We start from the raw sequence: 11,389 nt of genomic DNA, 5'->3' as shown, positions 1-11,389 counted from the left end.
TTCTCTCCTTCCTTCCTTCCTTCCTTCCTTCCTTCCTTCCTTCCTTCCTTCTTCTTTCTATCTTCTCTTCTTTCTTTCTTTCTTTCTTTCTTTCCTTCTCTTCCTTCCTTCCTTCCTTCCTTCCTTCCTTCCTTCCTTCCTTCCTTCCTTCCTTCCTTTCCTTCTTCTTTCTTTCCTTCCTTCCTTCCTTCCTTCCTTCCTTCCTTCCTTCCTTCCTTCCTTCCTTCCTTCCTTCCTTCCTTCCTTCCTTCCTTCCTTCCTTCCTTCCTCCCTCCCTCCCTCCCTCCCTCCCTCTGCTTGATATTCATGAAAAGAAAAACACTAGAGTAAACAAATAAAGCAAATAAAGCGTTTAAAAGCAATGCCACCACATTCTTCAAGTTGAAAGATAAACACAGCACACACAGCTGCAAATCGAGGAAGCTGTTTTTACTGCAATGCCTTTTACCACCTTGTTGCATTTTACTGTGTTGATCTTTTATCCCTTTTACAATGAGAAGGCAAACAGAATGTTTACTCCTAACCTTGCATTTGATCTAGTTAGAAAGAGAAGTCTCCTGTCATACTTAGCTACCGTGAAGCTGTTCTCACCATGGGTAAATGCTATAGTATCATGGCACTGAGTTGTAGTTTTACAACTTGAACCTTCTCTGCAAAGTACACATCCTAGGATTCCATAGCATGAAGCCCTGTCAGTTAAAGTGGAGCTGCACCCCAGAAAGGCTTCACTACTTTGCTGCACAATCCTGAGTTGTGCACCTGTGGATCTTTTGCAATGCTGGAGGAAGCACAGAGGTGGGGCTCCAAGCAGATGCGTGATGTGCAATATTTCCAGACTGAATGCTAACTTCATTGGCACCAGAAAATAAGGCGTCCTTTATTTGGAGATTTATGAATGAAGGCCGTGACAGCTAGCAGGGCAGCACTGAGTCAGCTTGAGTTGCTGTTGGAAAGGTTTCTGGTTCAAGTCAACCTGCCAAAGATAACAAAAGACCAGATTAAAATCCTTGAAGGATTGGTTAAAAGGTCAGAAGATGAATCTGCAGTTGGAAACCCAAAGAGAACAATGGAAGCTGTCTTCAGCCAAATTCTCAACTTGGGTAAATAGAAGGAGGTTTTATTTTCATGTCAGGAGCGACTTGAGAAACTGCAAGTCACTTCCGGTGTGAGACAATTGGCAGTCTGCAATAATACTTTATTCTTATATCCCGCCCCATCTCCCCAAGGGGACTCGGGGCGGCTTACAAAAGGACCATGCCCAAACAATATAAAAATACAACAGTAAAAACAAATCCAAACACAGCAATAAATACATCAAAAAAGCATACAACAACAATTTAAAAACAATTAAAACATGTTCAATGCTCTGTACACTGAATTTACCATATATACTCGAGTATAAGCCGACCCGAACATAAGCCGAGGCACCCAACTCTACCACAAAAAAATGGGAAAACATTGACTCCAGTATAAACCGAGATGCCAATAAAATTATATCAATTGAGGCATCAATGGTTTAAATGTTCTTGACATTAACGTCATTAATGTTAAAGGACATTGCCCAGGGGATGCCTGGATGTTTTTTTTAATGGAATGTGTCTGGATCTGTATTCAAATGACAACTTGTACTAAATAAATAAGTATAACATACTCTACTATCACTCAAATTCAAAACATTTTCACAGCTAAACCGCCAGCCACTTCTCCCCTCTCCATATCATATGCAGAAATGCTAATGTAATTTTTTTAAAAAAAGAAACTCCTTCATGATCAAGAGAATTTCAAAATATGTCTAAACACATCATGTTTACATATCACATTAATAATAATAATAATAATAAATAACCCCATAAGAATGGGAACAAGCAACAGAATATTTTCTTGTGGTTTAAGCTCCCCAACTGTTTTACACACACCATTACAGATAACTATAACTATAAAAACTGAGTTTTTGATGGTTTTTTTCATCCTTGTGGGAGCCTTCTCTCATGTCCCGCCATGGAGCTAGAGCCAATAGAGCAGTGGTTCTCAACCTGTGGGCCATAAGAATGAAAATCCGGGCTGTGAACCTCCTTCTTCTTTATTTATTTTATATCCGCTCCTTTTCGTAGAGCTGACCATTGCATTGGATAGACCTCATCAGCTCTAAATTATTAAATGTAGGTGAACAGATGACAACTACTGTATCAGAAACTCCAGCTAATGTGGTCTATCCAATGCAATTTTCTGAATCAGCACCCCAAATAAACCAAACTGAATCTAAAGTTGACTAAAAACTTATTTGTAACCCTTTTGGTACTAATGTTGGAGAGTGGTCCCTGGTCAGATGGACCCTGGTCAAGAAAGGGTTGGGAACAACTTTGATAGACAGAGCTCTCCCGGGTTGGATTCGAACCAGCAACCTTCAGGTCAGCAACCCAACCTTCAACCCACTTTACCACTGGGGGCTCCTTGAGGGAGCTAAATATGAGTCCATGCAAAACATGGCTGAGATCTTGCATCGATGAGTTCAGCCCTGGAATTAAGTAGCAATTGCATAACAATGTTAGAGAGTTCTCCTTGATGGAGAGTTGTAATGTTTACGCAACCAAATGTGAATCACATTGTAATTTCTCTTCTGCAAACTTGAACTAAATATGGCTGTTTTGCATTCAGGAGAAATCTCCTCTGCTTCTGAAGGAGAAGTTGTGACTACATATGGGAATTTAATGCCCACATTGGTGGCTTCCTATTCACGGGACTGCCATAAGTTGCAGGCAACTTGATATCAAAGAACAAGAATGTCACCAATAGGATGCCAAATGATGGATGGACTTCATTATATCTTTGCAAATGGACTTATAGAGACAGCATGATGTATTGGTTTGAGCATTGGATTATGAGTCTGGAGGTCAAGTGAGAGTATGAATCCTCATTTGGCCATGGAAACCCATTGGGCAAATCACACGCTCTTCAAGGGAGACAAAAGTAAACCCACTTTGAACAAATCTTACCAAGAAAACTTGTGATTGAGTCAGTTTAGGATTATCATTGACTGCAAATGGCTTGAAAACACACAACAACAAAGCAGATTTACATGTGTAGGGAATCAAATGCCATAATGTCATGTAAGCCATGATGTTACAATGTATGAGAGTGATGAAAAATGAAATGACTGACATGTCACGGGAGTGCAAAATGAGTGGTCAAGATACATCAGAAGTGCCCTATATGGAGAATATATCCAGCCAACACTTCCTCAGATGGCAAAGTAAAGACTTTCTGTATATATTTCAGATTTCAATATTAATGTCAAAAATATGTAGTATGATTTTACAAAGGATTTGTGCTACTTTAGAACAGTAAAGACAGATATCACTTAATTAAAATAAATATTAAATAACTAAAAAAATAAAATAAGGTGTAAACGCTAAGCTAATATGAGAATCTGCTATTCGAACACATCCAATGAAGTGTTTTAAAACCAGTATTAAAAAAGTTTGGACTAAGTACGTTCCAGTCAACTTGGAACACATGAAGCTCATTCCAGAAGCGTGTTTAAGAACTGGTCCAAGAGTTCAGAAGAGCCTTGACTCCCAGTCTTCTCTAAATCTGTCTCCTCCAACTTCTTTTTTGAGAAGAAGAGTTTACAGCTTGAAGGATGGTGGCTGGTGGAAGTTGAGGTCAAAATATCTAGAGATGCCAACAGGCCAGTCAAAGCTGATGCCAGATCTTGAGGAGTAGGACTATTTGCTATTGGATGTGATTTCTGTGAGAACTCTCCCTAGAAGTCAAAATTACTAAATTGAAGCTACTGTTCTTTGGTCATGTCATGAGAAGACGGGACGTATTTGAAAAGACAAGAATGCTTTGAAAGACAGAAGACAGCAGGAAGAGAGGAAGACTCAACTGCAGGTGAAAAGACTCCATCTGGGAATCCATGGTTACCCTGAGACTGCAAGACCTCAGCGAAGTTGTGGAAGATAGAGGACATGAAGAACCTTCATTCATGGGATCGTCATAAGTCTAAGTTGACTTGTCAGCCGTTAACAACAGCAGCAATTATTCTACGACTCCTGGAAGGAGTCATTGCTCTTTCACCCAATTTTCACCCCCAGCTGGATTCTTTGCTGGAGGCATTTGGGCATTCGTCCCTACAGACTCCACCCCTATCTCTGATATATGCAGATCACATACTCCACCCAAGTCGCAAGCCTTCTAATTAAGATTATAATATTAATTTGTTTTGCCTCATTGGGATTTCCCCCACCCACGAGTTATGTAAATTCAAGATAACTCAGAACTTTACATTCCTTTTTAGCTTGTTGGATGGATGATCAAGGTTTGAGGGAAGACTGTGGTGGACTTCAGTAAGCAACATGACTGACTCCCACCCATGTGGATGTATAGTCCAAAAAAGTCATTTTTCAAGTTCTTGACTACAGACATGGTCCACCATATCACTTGCAAGAGTCAAAGCAAGCAGTGACTTTGTTACAATATTGTGACATGAGGTATGAGAGCCAGGACTTCGGGGTTATAGTTTATGGATGTATATGTATTGGCAAAGATGATATTATCAACTGGAAACTCCCATGAGCTTCCCTAAACCCTCTAAGTGTGGCTGAAATCCTCACTGCATTGGATTTTTCCCACTTTCCTTCTTCATGACACCTTGGAACCATAGAACTGGGAGGGACCATGAAGGACCTCTAGTCCACCTCCTTGTCATGTAGAAACACACAAATGCAACACATTACCTGTTGCACCCCAAGGCAGCGTGAGCACTCGAAAACCAGTCAAGAGCCAATATAACACACTATATCTTTATTAAAGCAATTATAAATCCAAAGGGAATTAGGTATAGAGTCTGAGTAAGCAATAGTTCTTTTAGAAAGTCAATGATGGTTCCAAATGGGTAAAAGGAAAGGTCCGATATTATAATCCACAATGAGAACTCGATAGCTCTCCCAAGAAATCAAAGTCCATGAGTTAAAACAGGGAAACAAGGCTGGCAGGAAACAGAGTTCAATCCACTGGAAATACTTTGTAGCGATCAGGCAAGTTGTCAAAACTGAGGCAAACTTGAAACAGGAACAAGAATAACAACTGAAATAAAGTCAAGGTCTGCTTGAGAGTCGTGGCACGGCACAGCCAGACTGGAACTGGAATACTTGGCTTGGAAACAGGAGCTGGAGATGGAGAAACCTCTCTCCAAGAAAGCAACGTTGACACCGCAAGGAAATTACTGAGCAAAACACTTTTAATAGATTCTGGACTGTTCAGAATTTAGGGAGTACAAACTCCCAAAACCTTCCCAAGGGAACGCTAACCATTATCCCATCTATTTGCCAGTCTCTGGCTCTGGCGAATCCCCTGTTTTGCACTTCTTTCTCTATTTACAAAATCTCTACGATTAAAAACCCCGTTCCCAGGCATTTCAGGAACATCTGGCTCTATCTGCGAGAGAGGAATAGAAGAATCTTCTCCAATTAGAAAGTCTCCAGAGCCAATATCTTTGGGCACCTGCAGCTGTAAAGGCCCCTCCGTGGAGGGTGAAATGCCAGTACAATCCTCAGCATTATCTGTGTCAAGGGGCAAGTCCAGAACCACTGCAGGCCTTGGTGCCCTGGCTCGCTGGGATCTAACATTACCTCTACATAAAGACTTCTGAAGCTGGAAGGTCCACCTCTCTCCAAGGCATTCTGTTCAGTTTTACATTAAAAAGAATCTTTCTAATGTTCAGGTAGAATTGCTTTTCTTCTCAGAAGGATCTACCCCAATCACAAATTTCTTCGTGTTTGGGATAGAAACAAATTTGAATCTTAAAGGAAAACAAAATGATTGGATTTCCCTGTCCCTGACTCTACATGCTTGCATTGCATGAATCCCAAATTACAGGATCAGTTCCAGACACTATCCTAACCCAATATTTTAGAAGGAAATCCTGCAATTACCAGTGGTGTGTAATCCATGATACAACTTCAGCCCAATTTTAAATACTGAACTAAGGGATCTACATTTTCCCCAAAAGGCACCAGTAAAGTATAGCTGTGTTAGACATGAATGTGTGACTTTTGACCTGAATTCATGAAGTCTCATTAAATCCATTATTATTGAATGTTGCGGCAACACATACCTACATCCCATTGTTTCAATGAGTCTATTTTATTTGGAAATAACTTCTGGATTCAGTCTGTAGACTGGAAGCAACCACACTGCGACATCTGGATCTGAATCAGTTTAAGAGGAATTGCCTAATGTTTGATGATGGGCTCTGTATCGACTACAGTGGAAATGTTTTATAAGCAAAAGCCTTACAAATGAATTTTCATCTATGCTACCCTATTATTATCCTTGCTTGTGTAGGAGGTCATTTTTTATGAGCGGAAGTGCAACAGATGAGTCAAATAGAGAGAAAGAGATGTAGAGGGAAAAGTAGTGCAGAACATTGTAGGAATGGCTGGGGTTCAACAAAACCCAGTGAGGGACTGATGTTGACTTGAAGCAATCCATCCTTGAGAAGATGTTGGGTATGGATTTTGGATTCCCAGGAAGAGAGGTACTTGAAACAACAACTTTCTAAGGATGAGTTGGTTCATGCATGTTGGATTGGGCACTGAACCAAGTCATGACGCACCAGCAAAAATGAGCCATCATTCACCCAGCATTAGACAGAACTTTCACGGCTCATAATGTCAAATACCACTCTTATAAAAAAAGGATTTACGCCATCAAGTGTGAGCCATTCTGGGTTGAGTAAGATGCTTGGCCAAGGAGGGACCCTCCCTGAAACAGCAGCCCACCTGCAGGCTACATCGTTTTGCCCGGAGCAAATCTCTCTCTCTATCAAGGAATGTTAATTGAGAATTAACTTTCCCACAAACAAACCATTCTTCATGATTCCATGATATTTTCTAGACAATTTCTTTACAATCATATTGTCGAAATTACATTTTAATCAAGTGTTGCACCAGAGTTTTGGGAACACCTTTTCACTCAGCACCACACCAGAGTCCAGTAGTTTTTAACTACAGCAGTTTATTTACAAAAGCATGCACAACAGGGAAAAAGGGCTTTTCCCAAAAAGCAGTAAACAGGTGCTATAAAATAGTAGTAGACCATTTATACATGTTCAATAGTCCAAAATAGCAAGGTACATGAAATCCAAGAAGTCAAGATCATAGGCATAAATCCATAGGCATAAAAACAAGTACTTTTCCAAAGAAAAACTTTTACAGGAACATAGGCAAACATAGGAAACTTGAATCATGAGCTTGCTAGAGAGCTGGAATGGGAACTTGAATCTATGGCAATGTTGTCTGCTCTGGAGACCCCAAGTAAACTTAATTGAAGCTCAGGCCTGACCAAGAAGCCATGAGGTCATGTCTTTGTCACCTGGGTCTCAAGGATTTCACACAGAGTCTTTCTGAATGCCTAATTAATCTACTCTTCACTCCCTCAGTGCAGAGGCCTAATCTGATATTGCAGGAAACCTCCCAATTTTCTGCTGAAGGTCGATTCCCAAGAAAAATGGACTTCTCCACAGTTGATAAGGAACAAACACTGAAATCCCAAACATCCCCTGCAACTGGCACTTCTCTCTGATCTAAGGCCTGCAATTCACTCTGATCACACACAGACTCCTCAATAGGGAACCCATCATCCCCATCATCCTCTGATAAATCCTCAGCACCTTGAGCACCAACCCTCAGCTCCAACATCAAGATCAAATACAAATCATTGGTATGATTGCTTCCACGCCCTCCCCCTCTCCCTCCCAAAATCTACATGTATGTGTATACATAGAACACATATACTTCATAACCGTGCCTATAGCAATTGTTCTCCATTACACTATTTCCCTCCTGTTGCAGTGACCTCCCGTCCTTTGGGTTGAAGACATTCATATACAACCTTACCCTTCCTTCCCAGTAAAACATCAACTCATTCTTCTCTCTAACATAACAATCACCATCTAAAAATTACAAGCAAATATTCTAACAAAGACCAAATTATGGAGCCTATTCTCGAATGTTTTCCCTTCATTCCACAAGGTTCAAAGATAGTTCTCATTCCTTAACACAGTTCTTCTCCACTTCCTCCCTATTCACCATAGCCAATTTATCAACATCCTTCTTTCCAAAACATCATGAGCCCCTGTCCCTTTGTCTTCTTTCTCTCCCTTCTTTAATGTTGCACCCTACTTTCTTCTTGCATTTAGTTCAAATCTGTTTCTTCTGCAATACTCCCTGGCTTTCATTATTGAGTTGGTGCATAAGATCTCTCCAGAGCCGACCCTAGGTAATTTTCAAGTGTAAGCAAGCAGTATTTTTGGTGCCCCCCTGTTACGCCCAAGGCAGCTGGGGCACTGAAAACCAACACAAAGGCCAATTAACAATATAATATCTTTATTAAAGCAAATAAAGTTTCAAAAGGAATTAAGCAGCAAAGTTGTAGAAGCAATTGACATTTCAGAAAAGATCAAAGTTAGTCCAATAAGTAAAAGTCTTATGTCCAGTATTAGAGTTTAAAATCCAGAAACCGAAACACACTCAAACTCCGCCTGAGTTTTGAGTGGGGAAAAGAGCAAGTAGCAAAGAGTTCTCTAGAATAATATCCAAAACCAGGGTTTCAGGGCAAGGCAGGAACTAGATGTTCTGGAGCTGAAACACAGTCCAAACTTGGCAAGGAGGTAGACCGGCGCCCGGTCTACTCAAGAGTAAGCGCACCATCAGGCCGCTTGGATTCCAGGAGCTAGAAACAATGATGTTTCTCAGTGAGATGTAAAGTTGTCACCGCAAAGGCCAGTTCTCAACACAACGCTTTTATTGAAGTTCATAAGCTCCCCCAAACCAGGTGCCTAACTCCCTAAAACTTCCCAAGAGAACTGTGCTTGTTGCAGTTATACACCAGGTGTCTAACTCCCCAATTTTTCCCAAGAGAACTGGGCTTAACCATAGTCACCACGCTCCGCTAATCTGGCGCTTCTCCGGAGGCTCTGTCTGTTTGATCTGTCTGTATATACAAATGCCCTACGATCAAATGCTAAGTTTTCCGGAGAATCTGGGAGAGCCGGCATTGTTTCAAGGGCATTCTTAATTGGCTCTGGCTTGGAAATGTCAACATGAGGCATCTGGAAGGGTGTCGAAACATGCTGACTTGGGAGAAAACCCAAATCTTCTTCATCCTGGTCAGGAAAGGGCACAGGGTCCAGGGCCAAAGGTGCCCTAGGCATCATCCCCCCCCCCCCCCCCAAACCAATCACTCGCTGTTTCCTCCCCAAAGCGCCAGGCTCCTTCCTGGCAAGAAGGAAGCGGGCCGGCACTTTGGGGAGGAGAGAAGTGGTATTTCCTTCCCTCTTTTTGCAGATGGAGTCTGGGTGCCCGAATGCACCTCAACTGCGCCCCTTAGAGGATGGCTCCTTCTGCAAATGCGTAGTTCGCTTACCGCTTGAGCCGCCCCTGGGTCTCTCTGTAAAATGTTAAGATAGCTCTTCATACACTTGATCCAAATCCTCTTCCAGGTCCACCTCTCCTTCTCCCATAAAACTTAACAAAGTGCTAACCTTCCATATATATAATAGATAGATAAATAGATAGATAGATAGAGTTCCTTGTGCTGTTTTTGTTTTCTGTTTAGTTTGTTTGATAGAAGCTTTGTTCCCAAGGCAATAGCCTTATTGCAAATACACACAGTTGGTTTTCCAGGGTCTCCCTCTGATTGTATGTGTACCACACAAATTAGTACAGTAAAGTTGTTTTCTTGGGGCTCAAGCTGGTGCACTACGACTCCCCTATACCAAGGGAAGATTTTCTTCTGTTTAGCAGTTGTTGCCTTGCAGTGACCACTATACTTTACTTCCTCTCCTCAGAGAGTTGTGGGGACAGGACCTCACTCCTCCACAGCCAAATTGGAAGTCCTCCATATAATATTTTCATAGCTTTTGACATTTTGGCTGTCCTTCATTGGACTGCTTCCGAAAGAGACTATGCTATGCCTGTCTTCCCACTTGTCCAAGGCAGGTCTATGGCCCATTGCTTCCCATATTTGAAGGAACTACTCAAGGAGTTGCGCTTCTTTGGAAGGTACAGTTTGGCACTAGGGATGATTCCCTCAAAATCAGGACTAAAAACTGGAAGCAATCCATTTGCCCAAGGAAAGTCTATGCCCCATTGTTACCCATTTCAAAAGGTAATCCTCTCCAAGAGTACAGACTGTTCTTTAAACTCCAAGAAATTGATTTCTTAAATCTGTGCAACAGAGGCAATTTTAGAATAAGAAATAAGAGAAAAGTTTGAGCCAGAGATTCTTGTGCTGGCAAGCAAAAAGGCATGATATGACAAATCCAGCTGTCAGTTTGCTGTGTCTGTCTTAAAACCCTATATTATGATATAAACTATGCCCAGAAATTATTGCCAAAAGACCTATGAATTCCCACATTTCCTTCACCACGTCGAGGATTAGAGTGAGAGAGATGGAATATAACTCAGAGGGAGGAAACATGTGATTATTGAACTTCAACATCCAGCATTTGACAATATTGATTGTGTTAGGAGTGGGAATGATGGGAGTTGTCATCAATCAGCCTCTTGAAAGCTATTAGATTTCCACTCTTGGGAATCCTGATTAATCTATTGTTCATTTGTTAATTATGTTAATTCAGTTTACTGTATATTCTCGAGTATAAGCCTAGTTTTTCAGCCCTTTTTTTAAGACTGAAAAAGCCCCCCTTGGCTTATACTAAGGTAAGGGTCCTGGTTGGCTTATATTTGGGTCAGCTTATACTCGAGAATATATGGTACATTTATTATTTTTCTCTATTATTATTGTATTATTACATTTATTATTTTTCTCTATTATTGTTGCTACTATTACATTTATTTTACTCTATTATTATTATTATTATTACATTTATTATTTCATTCTGATATTATTATTATTATTGCATTTATTATTTTACTCTATTTATTATTACATGTATTATTTTACTCTATTATTATTATTATTATTATTATTACATGTATTATTTTACTCTATTATTATTAAAAGGATACATAAGCACATTTACATTGAAGAAGATGAGAATCATGATTTGATCAGAGTTGGACAGTCTTATCTTAAATTTGAGCTTTATGTAAGTATTCAAAAACATTTAACCTACTGATGCCTCAATTAATGTAATTTTATTGGTACAGTCTCACTTATCCAAGCCTCGCTTATCCAAGTTTCTGGATTATCCAAGCCATTTTTATAGTCAATGTTTTCAATATATTGTGATATTTTGGCACTAAATTCGTAAATAAAGTAATTGCAACATAACATTACTGCATATTGAACTGCTTTTTCTGTCAAATTTGTTGTATAACATGATGTTTTGGTGCTTAATTTGTAAAATCATAACCTAATT

The sequence above is a fragment of the Anolis carolinensis genome, chromosome 2 (genome assembly GCF_035594765.1).
Source record: "Anolis carolinensis isolate JA03-04 chromosome 2, rAnoCar3.1.pri, whole genome shotgun sequence".
Classification (NCBI taxonomy): Eukaryota; Metazoa; Chordata; class Lepidosauria; order Squamata; family Dactyloidae; genus Anolis; species Anolis carolinensis.
This window is presented reverse-complemented; position numbering follows the sequence as displayed.